We start from the raw sequence: 19,657 nt of genomic DNA, 5'->3' as shown, positions 1-19,657 counted from the left end.
AGCCGTCTGCCAAAAAGGAGGATTTCATCTATCAAAGTGGGCCCCAAACAGCAGGGAAGTGTTGTCTCTCCTTCCTGTGGAAGATAGAGCCAAAGAGATGATGGATCTCAATCTTGACAAAGACCAACTCCCCACAGAAAGGGCCTTAGGTTTGCAATGGTGTACAGAGACTGACAACTTCACCTTTAATGTACAGCCAAAATCACAGCCACGGCTTCTTAACTCCCTTCACACTGACAGCAAAGTTCTTGCTGCAGGAGCTCTGTAAGATGAACCTAGGCTGGGACGAGGAAGCACCCCTCAGCGTCCATGAGCAATGGACGAAGTGGACAGCTGGCTTGGGTCAAATCTCTGAGTTCAAAGCCCAACGCTGCTTCAAGGATAAAGGATTCGGACAAACGATGCATGCACAGTTACATCATTTTGCTGATGCAAGTGACAAAGGCTATGGAACAGTAAGCTACATGATACTTGTGAATACCAACAACAATGTCCATGTAACCTTTGTCATGGGAAAAAGGGCGGGTAACGCCTATCAAAGGAATTACCATCGCAGGCTAGAACTTGCTGCTGCAGTTTTAGCTGTAAAAGTGGACAAGCTGCTGAGATCCAGCTTACAGCTGCACCTAGATCAATCCATGTTCTGGACAGACAGCCAATCCGTACTAATGTACATAGCCAATGAACACTCAAGATACAAAACATTTGTGGCCAATAGAGTTGCAACAATAAGAGACGCCACTGAGTTATCCCAGTGGAACTACATTAATTCAAAATCCAACCCAGCGGATGATGCAACAAGAGGTCAAAATGCAAACAAATTCATAAACAACAGGCGATGGCTCAGTGGTCAGGACATCCTATGGAAGGGGAAAGAAGAACAACAAAAATACCTTGTAAACCTTAAAGAAACCATTCCAATCTCACAGGATGTACCCCGAGGTAAAAAGAACACACACAGGGAATGCAATCTGCACAAAGGAAGAAAACGCAACTCAGAAACTGATGACACATTTTTCTGAATGGGCAAAACTCCTAATTGCAGTTGCATGGTACCTGAAACTCAAAAAATTGAGTGAGAATAAAATGATCACAAGAAGTAAAATAAAGGACTTACCTGACGTTACACTGGGTGGACAGCAAATAAGACTTGAAGACCTAAAGAGAGCTGAAATGGCCATTGTTCAGTACACTCAACTTCAGTTCTTCCCGAGTGAAATGGAAATGCTCACCACAGACTCCTGAGGTGAAGAAGAAAAGTGTCCTGTACAAGCTTGACCCACAGGTGAAGGATGGCCTACTCAGAGTAGGAGGCAGGTTGAGTAAAACGACCATAGGAGAAGAAAGAAAATTTCCAGTCATAATCCCCAAACACTCACACCATCCACACTAATCCTGCGGCATGTGCACAAGACCACAGGTCATGGTGGGAGGAATCATATGCTTTCTGAACTCCGCAAAAATATATGATAATATTGGATAACAAATGCAAATTCAGCAGCCAGAAAGATTCTCACCAAATGTGTTGTGTGCAGGCGACACAGAGCCAGAATTGGATAGCAAAAGATGTCCGACTTACCACAGGAAAGACTACTGCCTGACTTACCCCCATTCACCAACCAGTGTGGACTACTTTGGTCCTCTTGAAATTAAGCGAGGAAGAGCAGTAGTGAAAAGGTGGGGCGTAATATTCACATGCATGACCAGCAGAGCCGTTCATATTGAAGTAGCCAACTCCTCGGACACAAGTTCCTGTATCAAAATGCTCTCAGACGCTTCATCTCTAGGAGAGGACAAGTGAAGCGCCTGCACTCAGACAACGGCACCAACTTTTTGATGCGAAGAGAGAACTCCAAAAGGCATTCTCGGCAGTAAAACAGGATCAGATACAAAAAACACTCAGAGAACAGGGCATAGAGTGGACTTTTAACCCACCAGGTGCATCACACCACGGAGGCATATGGGAAAGGATGATCAGATCAATAAGACAGGTCCTCTGTTCTGTCTTGAAAGAGCAAAGCGTAAATGACGAGGGGCTTCATACAATCCTGTGTGAAGTAGAGGCATTCTTAAACAGTCGCCCTTTAACAACTGTCACTTCTGACCCTCAAGACTTACGTCGACTAACACCGAATGATCTCCTGTTACTCAAATCAGAGCCAACTCTCCCACCAGGCCTATTTGAGAAAAGCGACCAGTACACCAGACGCCGCTGGAGGCAGATTCAATACTTGGCCGACCTTTTTTGGAGACGCTGGATGCTTGAATACCTGCCGCTGCTCCAAGAGCGCCAAAAGTGGAACACCAAACGGAGAAACTTTCAGTGTGGAGATGTCGTGTTGGTGGTAGATCCAAATGCACCAAGAGGCTCCTGGATTCTGGGCAGGATCATTGAAGTTTTTCCGGATCTAAAAGGACTTGTACGTTCTGTGAAAATCAAGACCCAGAACAACATCCTAGCAAGGCCCATTATTGTCACGCTCTACTGAGGAGACTGGCAGATTAGAACCCAAAAGCACGACTCAGAGACAAGCAAATACAATGATATTCCGATCTTTACTTCGTCAAGCAAATCAACGGGGACGGGGCAGAGAACGTAGTCGGGGACAGGCAGGATCGGGAAACCGGGACAGAAGACAGGCGAACGAGGATCCAGAGGGACTTGACGGGGAACGTAGTCGGGGACAGGCAGGGTCGGGAAGCCGGGACAGGAGACAGGCGAACGAGGATCCAGAAGGACGAGGCGGGGAACGTAGTCGAGGACAGGCAGGATCGGGAAACCGGGAACAGGAGACAGGCGACTTGCATGAACCTAACAGCGAAGACAATCTAGCAACAGGTGAACAGTGTTCAGCCAACTAAAAGGCTCCACTAATCACCTGACGCAGCCCAGCTGCGAGGGTGAAAGGGGCGTGACGGACAGACCGTGACAATTACAAAGCTATGTATGATGTTGGAATGTGATGAAGAGGACCCCTAGAAAATGAAGATAACAATGGTCTGGTATTATTTAGTCTTTCTATTTATACCTGAAAAGAAATGAATAAGTTTCGAAGCTCCTATTCTGATTTGATTAGTAATTGTTTTGATTGCCAAATACAATTAGGGGCCGGTTATGTAGGAGCCATTTTAGCCACTAATTTATTTGCTTAACTTTGATCTTCCCCATTTCAATGCATGCCTCTTCTGTATTACTTGCTCGAGATTTTGTGCCCTCTGCAGGTCAAAGGCTATAAATAGGAAGGAGACCGGGAAGGAGGTGTGGCCGACTGAGAGCACACAGCTTTTTGACCTTGTCTTTGCTTGCTTGCTTGTTTTGATGCACTGGCTGCTCATTGTAAATTCTTCAGTTAATGCATCTGTAAAACCTTCCTTTTGGTCATTAAACCCCACCGATGTTTGGAACGCTCGATTTTTTCGTGGATCTTAATTTTTTGGTTTATTGCAAGTAACCTATACAAGCGTCAAGGACTCCCTCAGTCGTCACCGAGTGACAAGGAAAAACTCAGGACAAATCAGTCACTACACTCATACTTGACTGCTATATAGTATGCATTTTGTAGTACGCCACAAATATAGCGCGTCCGAATGCTCAGTAACGCCTCGTTTCCACATACGTACATTCTTGTATGCGATCCAACCGTCTCCGACCGAAAGTCCATTCATTCCTAATGTGATTCTCCGTAATGTCCGTTTTTCCTCCGAGACTCCTCCCCTCCGTAAATTTCTGTCTGGTATGTCCGTAATATACGTTCAAAAAATGTAACTTTCGCCGTCGTTTTACGGAGATACCGTATGAACGTTTTTATGTTTTTCACAAAACATGCAAGTACCTGGCAGGCCAAACTCCTCGCCGATCTCTTTCCAAGCCTGGTTGGTTTTGTTTTTATCTCTGTATATGTCGATCCTCATGTTTCAAAGTACCGGTCTCCTAAAAACGGCCATTATCATACGTTCCCCCATCTTTTTGGCTGTCCGTAAATAAATTCATGTCTGTACGTAAAACACTAGCGACCCCTTCCGTAAATTTACGGAAGCACGGATACGAAAAACATACGTATGTGGAAACGAGGCGTAAGCATTGTGTAGTACGGAAAACATTTCCGAATGCGTACTACCGCCACAGTATACAACGGTAGGTCACTACGCTATCCCACAATGCAACCGGAGTCTGGTAACGAACGAAGAAGAGATGGCTGACCCGACACCACCAACAGCGGCTCCCGCAAATTTCGAAACATCGAAATGTAAGTACAAGTATTAAATGTTTCTTTAATCGGTAATTACTAAAAGAGACATTTTTAATTTAATAGCAACGATGACAAGACGGAAAACAGGTAACTTATCAAGGTAATTTTGCCGGCATCTGAGGGGAGATACGTCATCTCCAAACAACCGGTGGAGTTTGGCGGATACGCATAGCTGTAGACCGTACTTGACCGTACTACACTGTCAAGTGTAGTACGGTCAAGTAGTAGACACTGATCAGAAATAGTATGTACTAAGTATTCGGATGCACCTGTCACGTTAAAATTGGGCCAGGGGCGAAAATTGTACCGGGTACGTAATCAGTTGTCCGTTGCCAGGCAACGGACAACAGATTACGTAAGAGATTGTCTGTTGCCAGGCAGGTTTCAATCGCGCTCATGTTGCCGAAGACGAAATAATATAACAGATAACGGAACGCTAGATAACAGTTGTTTTTACTTTATATTTGTATTGCATTTAATTGTTTAATCGAATTTAGCTAGTAAACTGAGTGTTTAATGTGTATCATAGTCTAGCTAGCTTGTGTTAATTGAATTTCCTTAATTGAATTTAGAGAATAGATTATAGGTAATAGATAGATAGAAAGATAATAGATAGATAGATGGGTAGATAGGTGAGCAGGCATTTACTAACTGGTAAATGTTTTGTATTGTAGCGCCGACCAGGAAGAACAGGGAGTCAGGCTTTTGGTCAACTAGGGGTTCTGTGCCTCATACACCGCTCGACTACAGAAACACCCTCTTTTATTGACTCCCCAACACGTACATTGAACCTAACTAACACACAAGTCATTCTCGGTGATGGTGGCAACAACGACACACAACAGAACAACACATAACAATGAACAATCCCAACCCATTAACCCCACTGATCATTAATAACACCAACAACTAGCAACGGGCCCAGAACAACAACAATAACAGCAACAATAACCGCAACAACATGCGCTCCGAGAATCCCCCAGAATCCCCGGCACGAACCCGGAAGAGAACGAACACGTTGCGAACACTGGTCGTTACACAGCTCCCATCTGAGGGGTCAGTCGTCCCCGACGACCCCATCACCCGACACATAGTCCTTAAAGTGTTCAGGGGCCCGGCTCCGCCGGTTCGGCCGCTGAGCCCCCCTAGGGGCGACAGCCGCAGGACCAACGGCCCCATCCGGGGAGCCGGCAGGGACAGAGGAGCCGGCAGGGGAACCACGAGGAGGTCCACCTCCCTCACCAGCAACAACCGGGGCGAGGGGGCGGTAAGGCGAGAGTCTGTCCTGGTGCAACACTACCACATGCCCCCGGGCGCCCGGCATCCGCAGCCGGTACACCACCTCGGACACCACATCTCCTCCACCAGCCTCTCCGTGGTGGTGGCAGCGCTCTGATCCGGCACCGCATACGCCTCGGGCCATTTGGTGAAGTAGTCCATACAGGTGTCGCAGCAGTGGACATGCAACTCCACGTCCCGTCGACAGCCCTGCCAGTAGAACCGCCCCCGCAGGCGATGCAGGGTCTTGGCGTTCCCGTAGTGCCCCGCTCCCACCGAGCCGTGGACCAGCTGCAGCACCTGGGGACGAAGCGCACGGGGCACCAACAGCTGCAGAATGTTTTTCTTACCCATAGGGTCCTGCCAGCTGCGGTGGACCACCCCGTTGTGGAGCCGGAAGCATCCCCACTGGGAGTGGTAGGCCTTCACCTCAGGCCCTCGTGCCGACACCTCCGGCCAGCTGGGGCGCTGCCCCGCCTCCAGCCAGTCCCTCACCAACGCCAGGGTCTCGTCGGCCCGCTGCTGCTGCTCCAACTGACTCGCCGTCAGCAGGAGCCAACCCTCCGCCTCACCGATGGTCTGATCAGCCTCGGTGGTCTGGAGAGCCGCCACCATCGGAGACTCGTGGACCCGCTCCTCCTGTCGCAGGCAGTAGCGACACTCCAGGACCGCACAGGGCTGCCGGGAGAGTGCGTCGGCGTTGTTGTGGATACGCCCCGCCCGATGCTGGATCTCAAAGTCGAATTCCTGCAGAATCTCCAGCCATCGAGCCACCTGGCCCTCGAGCCACGTGAGGGACGCATGGTCGGTGCGGACCAGGAAGCGCTTGCCATGTAGGTACGGCCTGAAATGCCGCACGGCCAGGACCACAGCCAACAGCTCCCGTCGGGTCACGCAGTAATTGCGCTCCGCCCGACTGAGAGTGCACGACGGGACGTTCCCCCTCCCCCACCCCCTGGGAGAGGACCGCACCGACCCCCACGTTACTGGCATCGGTGTCGAGGACGAAAGGGCGACCAGCGTCGGGGTACGCCAGGACGGGGCCTCGGTGAGCACCGCTTGGAGTCGGGCGAAGGCCGTGGCGCAGGCGTCGTCCCAGACGTACGGCCGGCCTGCCTCGGTTAAGCGGTGGAGGGGGCTGGCGACCGTAGCAAAGTCTTGGAAGAACCGGCGGTAGTACCCCGCCAGGCCCAGAAAACTCTGCAGTTCACCGGCGTTGGTGGGGGTCGGCCAGTCCCGGACTGCAGCTGCCTTGGCCGGGTTAGTGGCTACGCCATGCTCGTTCACCACGTGCCCCAAGAACAGCGTTTCCCTGGCCAGCAGGGAACACTTGGCAGGGTTCAGCCGCAACCCGGCCCGACGGATGGCCCCAAGAACCTCCCGCAGGTTCGCCAGCGCCCCCCCGAAATCGCGGGCGTGCACCAACAAATCGTCCAGGTACACGACACAACGACTCCGGGGGATGCTCGCCAGCACCCTCTCCATCATCCGCTCGAACGTCGCCGGCCACCTGGCCCTCAGGGTTCTTAAAACTGAGGAGCCACGTGAGGGACGCATGGTCGGTGCGGACCAGGAAGCGCTTGCCATGTAGGTACGGCCTGAAATGCCGCACGGCCAGGACCACAGCCAACAGCTCTCGTCGGGTCACGCAGTAATTGCGCTCCGCCCGACTGAGAGTGCGGCTGAAGTAGGCGACGGGACGTTCCCCCTCCCCCACCCCCTGGGAGAGGACCGCACCGACCCCCACGTTACTGGCATCGGTGTCGAGGACGAAAGGGCGACCAGCGTCGGGGTACGCCAGGACCGGGGCCTCGGTATGCACCGCTTGGAGTCGGGCGAAGGCCGTGGCGCAGGCGTCGTCCCAGACGTACGGCCGGCCTGCCTCGGTTAAAGGAGCATTTCACCGGTGGAGGCATGAATATGTATTGAAATTGGGTCCTATATGTAGTCGAATAATAAAATAAAATTCTAATTTGGTGCCGTCTTGACCGAGAAAAGGCAGAAAGTGACTTTTTGGCGCTTGTGGATTGAAGACAACAACTCCCACCATGCACAGCTTCGCTGGCGGCCACTCCCGCTGATCATCTCCGCCTATCGGACACCTCCTTGTTCCATCTACTAATGGAACAAATCAGCGTGGAGCTTGACCCGACGTCACTGGTAGAGAGTAGTGACGCTTGCACAGAAGCATACGGCCGACATCTTTCTTTATTCTGGGTGGAAATAGTAACATAGTTACGCCATTAAATGCGTTTATGTAAATATTTTTAGCGAGAAATGTGCATTATACTTTCATCATGTTCGCTCGTTGAATGTGAAGGATGTTTGGTTTGATAGTTATGACGAAGAGGGAACGCTCCATTCACTTGCATGGACAGCGTCTCTGGTTGCTAAGCAACCTCAACGTCTTGGCGGACTATCTGCTGATCAACACTACGAATGCTGGAAACACACCAGACACACCATGTGAAGTTATTTAACCCGATTATTGTTATTTATATCCGAGATTATTTAATCTAATCCGATCTAAACTCTATCATGCACCCAAACACGGCGGCGTTTGGGTTTCCTACCTCGGACTCCTAAATCCAGCGCAGCCACAGGCGCGTTGAACCATTTTTGTGACACACAATGATCAAGCGTCAAGTTAGGCACGTTACACGCGTTTGGTGTGGCCGTAGCATTATACGGTTTCACCCAAAAAATCGGCTTTGTGTGGACGGGGCCATGAAGGCGAACATCACGTCACCAAGTCACCAAGACAGCGCCAGGCGACTTACGCCACTATCTGCCAATGGATCGTGGATGCCTGGGCTGATATAACAGTCAACTGTGGTCCAAGCTTTCACGAAGGCAGGAATAATCACTGAACTGCCAGGCAACAGCAGCGACACTGACTCGGATAATGGTGAGAGGGATCCGGGCATGTTGGATGCCGTACTCGCCCAACTGTTCAATTCGGATACACAAGAATTCGAGGGATTCGTAGACGGGGAATGAACTGAAAAGTGAGCTTATTGTTAAGAGATATTGATATTGATCAGATATTGATGAGATATTGTTAATATGCACATTAACGTTTGAACATCGTTACCATGGGAGTGACCGGAGTTGTCAGAACGCTTAATAAAGTTTGACTTTATCTGACTGTTTTGTTGACATTCCCTTGGCTTTAGCACAGCTCGGTCTAGTCGATGCATAACACAACCCCAGTCAAACGGTTGATTGCAGTATCTTCTATTCTATGCGCCTTATAATCCGGTGCGCCCTATATATGAAAACAGTTCTAAAATAGGCCATTCATTAAAGATGCGCCTTATAATCCGGTGTGCCTTATAATGCGGAAAATACGGTAGTCCTCGTTTGTATTTCTTTCGAAATGGTGAACTTTTGCATGGAGCCATCTTCTATGTCAGATCCAGTACCCTCCGCCAATGTACTTCAGTTTTATCAACAGCCTCTGTTATCTTAGCTTCAGACGCTGTGGATGTTAGTTTCTGCTGGTGAAGTCCCACCCACTGGCACTGCTCTAATAGGTCTGTAGCGTCAGTGGGTCCCACCCCCTAGAGGGGGGTGGGACCCACTAGTGCCCACTAGTGGTTGTAGTCTTGCCGATGATGCACGAGTCCCAGATGTCGGCGAGCCAAAACTCATGCATCACCTCCCGGTCACCCACCCTGACGGCCAGCCGCTTCCTTCCCCTCATTCCGGTCTCCTGTCCCGTAACGGTCGTCAGGCGGACGCTGGTCGCCGTCCACCCCCCCCGAGAGTGCGCCGGAAAAACGCCCGGACGCACCAGGGAGATGGTCGACCCAGTGTCCACCAGGGCCGTGCAGGGTCGGCCGTCGATCCCGCAGCGGAGGTAAAGGCACCTGACGCGGCCCGGGCCGCCAACCAGAGCGCACCGACCGTGGAGAGGGGCAGGAATCCGGAGCGGCGGTCCCCTCACTGGGCCCCTCCGCCGCCGTTTTCCGCCGGACGAGATGGTCTAGCCCGTGGTGTCGGTGCCGGGCAGTCACGGGCCAGATGGCCTGGCTCATCGCATCGGAAACAGCGCCGGTCAGCTCCGGACCTACATCTGTCGTCGGGTGGTGGACGCTGTGGTGGACGCTGCCGGTGCGAGGTTCAGGCCTGGAAACACTCTTCTTCGTCGTCCTCGTCCCGCTCGTAGTCCGCCTGCCGGACGTGAGGTCGGGGGGCACCGGACGGCTGTAGGTCGGACAGCTCCCGCTCCGCCCGTTCCGCCAGCTCAAGAGCCACATCGAGGTTCGGGGGCCCGGCGAGGCGGACGTGCCGTCCCAGGCGCGGCGGGGCAAGTCCTTGGAGGAACGATTGAAGGGCTAGTTCCTCCCTAGCCGCAGCAGGGAAGTCTGGGTAGCTCCGCTGGGCGTACAGCAGTACGTCCGCTGCATAGGCCCCCAAACGTTCCCTCTCCCGGCGGCGGCGGCTGGTCAGCAACTCCCGCCTGTGGCTCACGACCCTCCGCTGCCCGAAACGCCTCTCCAAGGCCAGGGTCAGCGCCTGGAGGTCCCGCTGGTCTGCTGGGGCCAGCAGAACCTGCAACGCCGTTCCCTCCAAAGCTAGGGCAAGCTGGGCGGCGGACTCGTCCATACCCCAGCCGTAGTATCGCGCGGCGATCCTCAACTGCGCCAGGTAAGGTTCCAGTGGCGTAGCTCCAGAAAGCTTGGGCAGCCTGGCCACCAGGTGGCGACCGACCGCCGCCGATCCTGCGACACCACCGTGTCACCCATAGTCACCCATGACCCGTCGCTTAGCAATTTATTGGTCAAAATATTATTATAAACAAACAAACTTCAAATATGATTTTTGGGAAAAAGTCAAAGCCCGTCACACAATTTAATTAATTTACTGTTTGGAATACTGACATTAAAATGATCCAGCATGAACTGTGATCCATAGTACTGCGATAAGACATGGCTGTCGGTGTCGTCCGTGGGCCAGTACCTCACATGGATATCCATCTGTTTGCTTTTAGTGGTTTTGTTCACTCATCGAACATGAGGACGTACTGTTTATCGTTTACGCTGCGTGACAGCTCTCTTTTTATGAAAGATGCGATCCCGTATTTGGCAAGATAGGCTGTTTTGTTTTCACCACAGGTGAACGACTTCGCAAACTCAGAATCTGGGAACATAGCAGCCAAGACGTTACTAATGTCCTCGTTCGATTTGAAGGAATTATGTGTGCTCACCGTGTGGAGAACCCACAATACCTCCGCCTTCTGGGTTTCTGGTGGCGACACAAAGCCGGTTAACGCCGTCTGATGTGAAGTACTAGCCACGGATGCTGAACTTTTCAGTCCACTTCTTTCAAATACGGGCATCGGTGTAGTCCCGCTAGCTGCCACGGAGTATCGGATATATTTCTGCGACCTCATGTGGGACTCAAGAGCTTTTGCTCCCATGGTCCCTAGTATGAATGCCTTTCGGGATAAACGACACCTTGCCTCGTAGTCACCTTCTCCAACCACCCCCGAAACGTATCCTCCTCAAACCATTTCTCATTGAATTTGCACTGTCCCATCCTGAAAGTACCGCAAGTCGGCCTAATGATGTCAACCGTCACTAGCTAAAAGTAGCTCCAGCAAGTTAGCCTACAGACGCAGCTGCAGGCTGCAGATGCAACCGGCCCCCCGATGACTGATCAACGTTAACGTAACGTAAAACTCCTGAAAATGCCGTAATTAAAAGACGCACTAGGTGATTTGTTGTGCGCGACAATTTCCCCTAGTCTTAAAAAACCCTCTGCAAAATGTAATACCTAGAGCAAATTTACAGTAAATTTAAGGCAATTTATGGCCTTAATTTTACGCAAAAAAAATTAAGACTTAAGACTTTTTAAGGACCCGCGGGAACCATGCGTACACAAAGCACACCGTCCAACCCGGCGGATGCTGACAGACAGCCCACAACAAGCCAAACATCACCACGGCGGGTGTGCTCTCTCTCTCACGCCCGTACTACACAATCACTCCAACTTATCGAACTCCAAGGCTAGGCTGCTTCACTAAGACCACAACTAACCACAAGGCCTTCATAACCATGCAGTATGCCGAAGCCGAAAAGGACACACGCACAGTCGCACACACTCATCTTAGGCCTATGCAAAACAATCAGTTTTTTATCATCAACACTCAGTCACTGCAAAGATTTAAAGACTAGCCTCTTACCATAAGTTAGAATGGACCCAAAGTATGTGATTGATTCAGTCTGGTTCGGCTTTCGCTTGCTATCCGTTTTTAGTATGACTTCTCAACATTACGTCTTGTCTTTCTTGTGTTAGGCGCACATGGCTAATTTGCATGCGCGCACAGGATTGGCTGGCTCCGCAAGGCAAATAATATAACATATTTAATTATCTTTCTATCTATCAACGCATGGGTCTAGTTTTAATGTGATGTATTTTCTGTCTGTCCAGTCAGACTTGTTGTCTCCCTTGTTCTGTGTGGTCTTGTAGGCTATACTTAGGGTGACCAGATCCCAATTCACCAGAAGTGGGACAAAGACTACGTTTGTGAGGGACAATGCAGGACAAAGTGGGCAGCCCCGGTTTTACGTGAAATTACGCTCTAGGCGACACCTCCGAAGGGGGGGGGGGGGGGGGGGGCGACCTTGGGACCTTCAGTGGGTGTTTCAGTCCGCAATAACAGATAATCCCCCCCCCCCTTGTCCCTTCTATTTAGAAACATGTTTGATAAACGTGTTTTATTTCACTTATTTAGTTATATTTCACAATTAATTAAGGCTGCCACCAGAGGGCGCTTCCAACGCATTTGCCGCCCTAGGCGATCGACTAGGATCGCCTTTGCATTGCTTCTTGTTGGTGCGCGTGCCCTTAACCGGCGTCCGCGTCCCAGTTTGATTGACATGATCAAACAGCCCCAAACAGCCTCCGAGACCGAAGGTTTATTTGTTGTTATCAGCTGACATTTTGCGATGAAAACAATATGAGTTTGAGATGTCAATCATGGGATATTGCCCAATATCCCGAGATAGCGAACCAATCAAATTGCGCCATCTTAGGAGGTTCATGTGCAGCATATGCTAACTATATATAATATCTATGTATTTATCTATGTATCTGTATAATCTGCTGAACACTCTCTTACTAGTCTACTCTCAAGGGTTACAATCTGGCTTTGATCTGTGTCTCCCCAACGTGACGTCATGCAATGCATTCTGGGGGAAATGAGAATCAATAGCAAGCCGCTAAAATAGTACCTACTTTTTCGTATTACATTCCGTTTTGTGATACCTAACAACATTAAATACAATTAATAACAGTTTAAATCTTAAACACCAACTAGCAAATTGCACAAATTCGTTGGAAAATAAACCCTGCAACACAGCCTTTAAATATGACTACTTTAATGCCTTTGAATATATAATGTTCGTTTCCCTGGGTAAAGGGACATTAGCACCCCATATCGCCTATTGACAATTACTCCTCCCTCAGCCTCCGTTGACTCCCATTAATTCCCCCGAAAATACTGGCAGCCAGTGAATAACATCGGTTTCAATGGGAGAGAGGAGGAAAGTCCTCCTCTGAGTGAGTGTGACCTTAGAGTGTAATTCCGGCGCAAATTGAACCCAGGATCTTTGTTTTGGCATTAAAACCCATCAAATAAGCCTTCCAGATACCTTTTTCATTGAAAATCGAGTATTATAGTTTGCCGGGCGCAATGTTTGGCGTCCATGTTGTTGACTTGGGGCATAGTGTTTTGCTTCTAAATCCGCATTTTTGAACCACTAAATAGCACCAAACCTCTGCAGTAGCATGACTAGGGTCCCTATACATAAAACAAAGCACAAACAACTTAGTTTGCAAACCCAGAGGTTATTCAAAAAGACAGTTTAACAAGCATTACCGGTAGGTCCGTGTTTACAGGAAGTCCACACAAGTCGATTGCCGAATGCGCCGGAGTTCAGTTCAAGGAGGAAAGTTTTGGAATTTATAATTTATATAATATATATTTATAAATAATATATAGCAAGTGTTGACACGTAAATTAAAGGAATTGCATATGTAAGTTTCAGTTACAAAATAATTGTTCGCTATAATCAAGCATGGCACGTTGTTGACGGAAGACGCACTGCACACGTGATTGACGCATAGAGTGAAGGACAGCTCAAGCACCGGAGAAGACGACCCATCCACAGCTTGAAGTCAAGAGAGAGATGGTTCGTGTTGGTGTACCGCATTTTGTAACTGTAACTTACATATGCAATTCCTTTAATTTACGTGTCAAAACTTGCTATATATTATTTATAAATATAAATTATAAAAATTATAAATTCCAAAACTTTCCTCCTTGAACTGAACTCCTGCGCATTCGGAAATCGACTTGTGTGGACTTCCTGTAAACACGGACCTACCGGTAATGCTTGTTAAACTGTCTTTTTAAATAAACTCCGGGTTTGCAAACTAAGTTATTTGTGCTTCGTTTTATGTGTAGGGACCCTAGTCATGCTACTGCAGAGGTTTGGTGCTATTTAGTGGTTCAAAAATGCGGATTTAGAAGCAAAACACTATGCCCCAAGTCAACAACATGGACGCCAAACATTGCGCCCGGCAAACTATAATACTCGATTTTCAATGAAAAAGGTATCTGGAAGGCTTATTTGATGGGTTTTAATGCCAAAACAAAGATCCTGGGTTCAATTTGCGCCGGAATTACACTTTAACTGTGCGTTCACAGCAAACGCGACGGGGCGACAAGATCCCATACAAAGTGAACGTAGAGACGCGTATCGGGCGAATTTTTCGCGAGAGAAAACCAGCGACAAGTTTTGATTTGTCGCGCCATACTTTCGCGGTGCACAGGCGAGCGCGTACACAAGGATTTGTGCCGCAATAAATTCGCTCGAGTTGAAGTTTTCAACTTTGACGCGAATTTCGTGTGATGACAGCCAAGTGATTATTGCCATTTCCGACTCCCGGAGCTCTCTATATAATAGTATATAATATAATTGTATATATAAGATCACGGCCAAAAGCTTGGTGCGCCTCCGGATGGCCGTAGCGCGGGGAGCTCTCATAGGGATTGGGCTTCTCGGGGTTTGTTTACCGGCGTTGCTATGGTTTCCGGTCTTGTGTGTTCCAACGGTTTATTAGGTAGGCCCATCTAATAAATCTCTGTCTAATCAATACTTCATTCACTGCCTCTTCCGTGGTCATTACAATATTATGAATAGACTGCGTCGGGTCCTCCGACGTCTCTCCCTCTTCCACAAAAGGTAAAGACAAGGCAATGGTAGTTATCGTGTTGTGGCGCGACAAATTCGACAAAACTTGCACAGCTACAGATTATGATTTGTGGCGCAACAAAACTTTGGCGAGAACGCGGACGGGCGACAAATGTCGCGTTTGGTGTGAACGCACAGTAAGGCGTCTGATTCGTGAAAAAAATCTATTCGGGCTGCGCTATGAACCAATTAGCAGCACCTTGGCTGGTTAGCAGTGTTGCCAGATTGGGCATACTCTCAACCAATTTGGCTACTTTTAACCACGTTAGGCTGGAAAAATTATCATTGGGCGGGAAATCTGCCTAATGTGGCAACGCTGTCGATAACAAACCCGCTCTGCCTGCATTGCCCCTCAGTCTAACTGTGCGTTCACACCAAACGCGACATTTGTCGCCCGTTCGCGTTGTCGCCGAAGTTTTGTCGCGCCACAAATCATAATCTGTCGCTGTGCAAGTTTTGTCGAATTTGTCGCGCCACAACAAGATAACGACCATTGCATGTCTTTACCTTTTGTGGAAGAGGGAGGGACGTCGGAGGACCCGACGCAGTCTATTCATAATATTGTAATGAGCACTGAAGAGGCAGTGAATGAAGTATTGATTAGACAAAGATTTATTAGATAGGCCTACCTAATAAACCGTTGGAACACACAAGACCGGAAACCATAGCAACGCCGGTAAACAAACCCTGAGAAGCCCTATCCCTACGAGAGCTCCCCGCGCTATGGCCATCCGGAGGCGCACAGAGCTTTTGGCCGTGATATTGTGTATACTATTATATTATATTATCTACTATTATATATAGAGCTCCGGGAGTCACAAACGGCAACCATCACTTTCTCCTCCATGCTGCAGTTCACCCCGGACTGCACTGCACTGAGTTTGACGGTTGAACGCTGATTGGCTGTTACGTTACACATGTCACTCAGTGGCCACGCTGTTGAACGCTGATTGGCTGTCATCACGCGAAATTCGCGTCAAAGTTGAAATAATTCAACTACAGCGAATTTGTCACGGCACCAATCCTCTTGAACGCGGTCGCTTGTGCAAGGCGAAAGTGTGGCGCGACAAATCAAAACTTGTCGCTGGTTTTCTCTCGCGAAAAATTCGCCCGATACGTGTCTCTACGTTCACTTTGTATGGGATCTTGTCGACCCGTCGCGTTTGGTGTGAACGCACAGTAAGAGAGGCAAAGCAGGTGAAATCATCTGAAGGATAACGGGATTCTAACATTTGTGAATAAGGTGTACAATGGAAACAGAGGACATTGTTCATGTTTAATTACAAAGCATTCCATTCATTACAAAGCATTCCATTCACAGTGCTAAGTTAGAGACCAAAGAGAAAGGTAGACCACTTCGCAAAATCGAGATCACCAAAAGTAATGGCAACGTCAGTCTTGTGGGTGCTACATGGTTTGCTAGGTACTCATGGCTTACTGGTATTACTAGCAATCGTCTGTATTGCTGGCCCTGTTTGCTAATGAATAATGGCAAATCTCCAGCGTGGGCTGTTCATGGTTTCCCTGATGTGAAAAATCTTGATAGGGCAACCAAACGCCACGACTAGTGTCAAGTTCACGTTGGTGCTGCTATGCGACTTTCCTTGCTAGGCACCATGCCTATAGATCAAGTTGAATCTAGAACAATGTTCTCGTTCTTTTACTAGTTTGTTACTCTGACCGTTCTGTTTGATATTGTGGAAATTGTGTGGAAAGGGTGAATGATTCAGAGCATGATGCATTTTAAATGGCATCACTTTTGGTCATTATTTTCTTTAAACAATTGTTACTGAAAATAAAAATAGCTAAATTACAACCAATAACTTCAGTCATTGAGGGCAAAAATAGGCCCAGATTTTTTTATTTACTTTTACAAATCAAGAGTAGGCCTGATTTGAAAATTGGGCTTTGCATCCTTTTCTTCTGCCCTTGTAGTCCACCTCAAAGACATGCTGCCCACCAGCATTCAAATTACAGTGATGCCACTGGCGGCTTTGTATCAAATTTATTCACATAACTATCCCTCCATACTATTTTGTAGTTCACCAAAACACCCTGAAACAACTTGAGTCTCACATTCTTATGCCACCATACACCAACAGTGCAAGCAGGCCAATGGCAACCAAGCGCGCAGTCCTTCCTCCCTCACTTTAAAAACTAGTGTTCCCCCAACTAATGGTCTGGGCCCCGTTTCCCGAAAGCATCTTTAGCCTAAGTGGATCGCAGAGTGGGTCGTACGAGCATCGTACAGTTTTCACACCGTTTCCCGAAAGCATCTTTGGTAACGAACGTCTTGAAAACGCTCACGAGTAGCTAACGAGTGCTCCAGGGTACTCCTAGGACGCTAAGAGCCTCGTTAGCCTACTATAGCCTCAGTGGCGTAACCAGCGGATATTCATAGTATTGGATGCGTTTTATTATAACACATTGGTAATGGTGTATCACGTGCGTCTGAGCCTAATGTGGGCCATTATGTTCTTAGTTTGAGAGACAGTCCAGGAAATGTTTGAGCAGGCAGGGCACTTAAAATGTGTGAGAGAAAGTGGGGGGGATTTGTGCAGACTGACATAGGCTACTCATAAAACGTAGCCTAAAATAATGTAAAAAAAAAAAAAAAAAAAAATTATAAAAATATAAAATATAAAAATATAAACAAAATGCAAAGGAGCAGGCAAAAGGCTGGGATATGGTGGGGATTGGTCACGTTGACGGGAATGTTTAGTGACATGTGGGAGCTTTGAGGGGGTTAAAAAAATGTCAATCACTCTTCGACGTGCATGAAAACCAGCCGCGTAGTTATGAGGGAGGCCGTCCTTACACCGATCTTCCTCGTCGTCATCGTCCTCAATGTCCTCCGGTTCAACCAAAGCTACCCCCGCCTTAGCTCCAATGTTGTGCAACATAGCTGTCACACATATCACAGCGCATGACTTGGCCGGCGAAAACTGGAGCCCTCCGCTGGACTTGTGAAGGCATCTAAAGCGCAACTTCCACCTCCCGATCGTGCGCTCAGGATTAGGACTGATATATATGTCGGCCTAGGCTTAATCAATTGTGTTTTAATATCTTTAGCATTCATATTATTGCAATCTATTCTTTTCGTAGGCTACTCTGCGGTTGGCCTTGATGGGGAGATATTTTAACCCTTTTTAACCCCATTTTCCTCCGACATTCCTGCGTCTCCCCCTGCGTCATAGCCCGTTTCAGCACCATGTCACTGGACAGGTACAATCCTACGATCGTCTTGAGTGCAGCGAATGCGCGTTCACGTTAAGAGGAGTTTCGGGAAACGCTCCAAAGAAATTATCGATGGTTCGAAAGATCCATCTTTCAAACCATCTTAAGAGCGAAGATCCATCGATATCGGGAAACGGGGCCCTGGCCCATACGGCCTTGATTAGTCCACTTCATTTCCCTATTTAAGGGCTGCCTCATTTGATGTTTGGGGGCTGAAGGTGGTGCTGGCTTGATGGGAGGCCAGTAAGAGAGAAAATAAAGCTTCACTTTTCTTTGTCCTGAGACAATTCCCCCTGTTTTGCCCTCACTCTCAGAATCTAGTTGGCCGTATCCCAGATACGTGGGGCGACCACACCGGTCCCTCACATTTGGTGGCAGTGATGGGATCTTTTTTTGACGCCATCTGAGAAACTGGAGAGACGAGGGGGAAGACGACCATGGTGAGGACCAGGCATCCGGCGGAGACCCGAATGAGGGGTCTGACCTTGCCGCGGTGCGTAGGCTCTTGGGGCGACCACACCGGTCCCTCACACCAACATATCATCACATTTCTAAATGCACTTCATGATGCAACTGAACAGGAGAGATCAGAGTAGGCCAGGTTTGCTGTTGTCTGGGATAATGTTTGTTTCCATCGGGCTTAGGGATGCAAACAATTAATCGATTATCGATTAATTGTCGATAAGAGATTACTCAATTAAAATAAATTACTTGCAATTAATCGCGTTTTTAACCTGTAATTCCCCACCAGTAGACCTGAGGGCGCGCTTGACGCCAGACGTACTTGACGCACACGCGGGAACACAAGCGGGAACACAAGCGAAGCAGGACAAGACAAACGAAAAGCGGGACACTGACACGATGAAGAGGGCAAAACGGAGTGCAGTGTGGAGCCACTTTAAGTTGGTTAATGACGACAAAGACGCCAAATGCACAATATGTGGAAATATTTTAAAGTACAACAACTCCACGAATTTGTTGAATTACCACCTAAATGTGTCACATTCAGCCGTGCTAAAAGCAGCGAGTGGTTCTCAATCGCAGCTTACAATCACCACAGCGTTGGTACGAAGGGTATGTGACTCCACAAAAGCAGAGGGCATTACCCAGCGGATCTGTAACATGGTTATCACAGACGTGCTGCCGATAAATGTTGTTGACGGACAGGGATTTCGAGAGGTAATAAAGTACATCGAGCCAAGGTACAATATCCCCTCTAGAACAACCATCAACACCCGCGTGGAAGGAAGCTACGCGAGGAAGAAGGCCGAGTTGAAAATAGGGATGATTTTGTTTTGTTTTACGAAGACACACCTCTATCATCAGGCAGCCTATATTTTAAGTTGACTAGACCTACGACAGTTCAGTCCTGGTTTTTGTTATTGTGATATTGTCCCATTTCCCAGTTTAAGGGGGATTATAATTGCTGCCAATAGTCCACATGTGACACCTTATTTACTTTTCAGAATTTATTTTATTATGAGACAGTGCACTCATTTATTTTCATGGTTAAATGTTCCAATGTAATATTTTGATTTTGGTCGATTTGGTTTGTTATGCTACCAAAATGAATAAATCTTTGATTAAGGAATATGATTTGCATTTTTTCTTTATCATAAGGAAGAT

General features: G+C 48.3%; 1 long non-coding RNA gene across 1 annotated transcript; it reads left to right on the top strand.

The window, feature by feature from the left end:
- Positions 1-10,126: 10,126 nt before the first annotated feature.
- On the top strand, positions 10,127-19,013 carry LOC130401545 (uncharacterized). Its single transcript, XR_008903855.1, has 3 exons — positions 10,127-10,181; positions 18,346-18,524; positions 18,786-19,013. It is a non-coding gene; the product is annotated as an uncharacterized LOC130401545 (long non-coding RNA).
- The last annotated feature ends 644 nt before the right edge of the window (positions 19,014-19,657 follow it).

This window comes from Gadus chalcogrammus, chromosome 13, assembly GCF_026213295.1.
Source record: "Gadus chalcogrammus isolate NIFS_2021 chromosome 13, NIFS_Gcha_1.0, whole genome shotgun sequence".
NCBI classification, from domain to species: domain Eukaryota; kingdom Metazoa; phylum Chordata; class Actinopteri; order Gadiformes; family Gadidae; genus Gadus; species Gadus chalcogrammus.
This window is presented reverse-complemented; position numbering and strand designations above follow the sequence as displayed.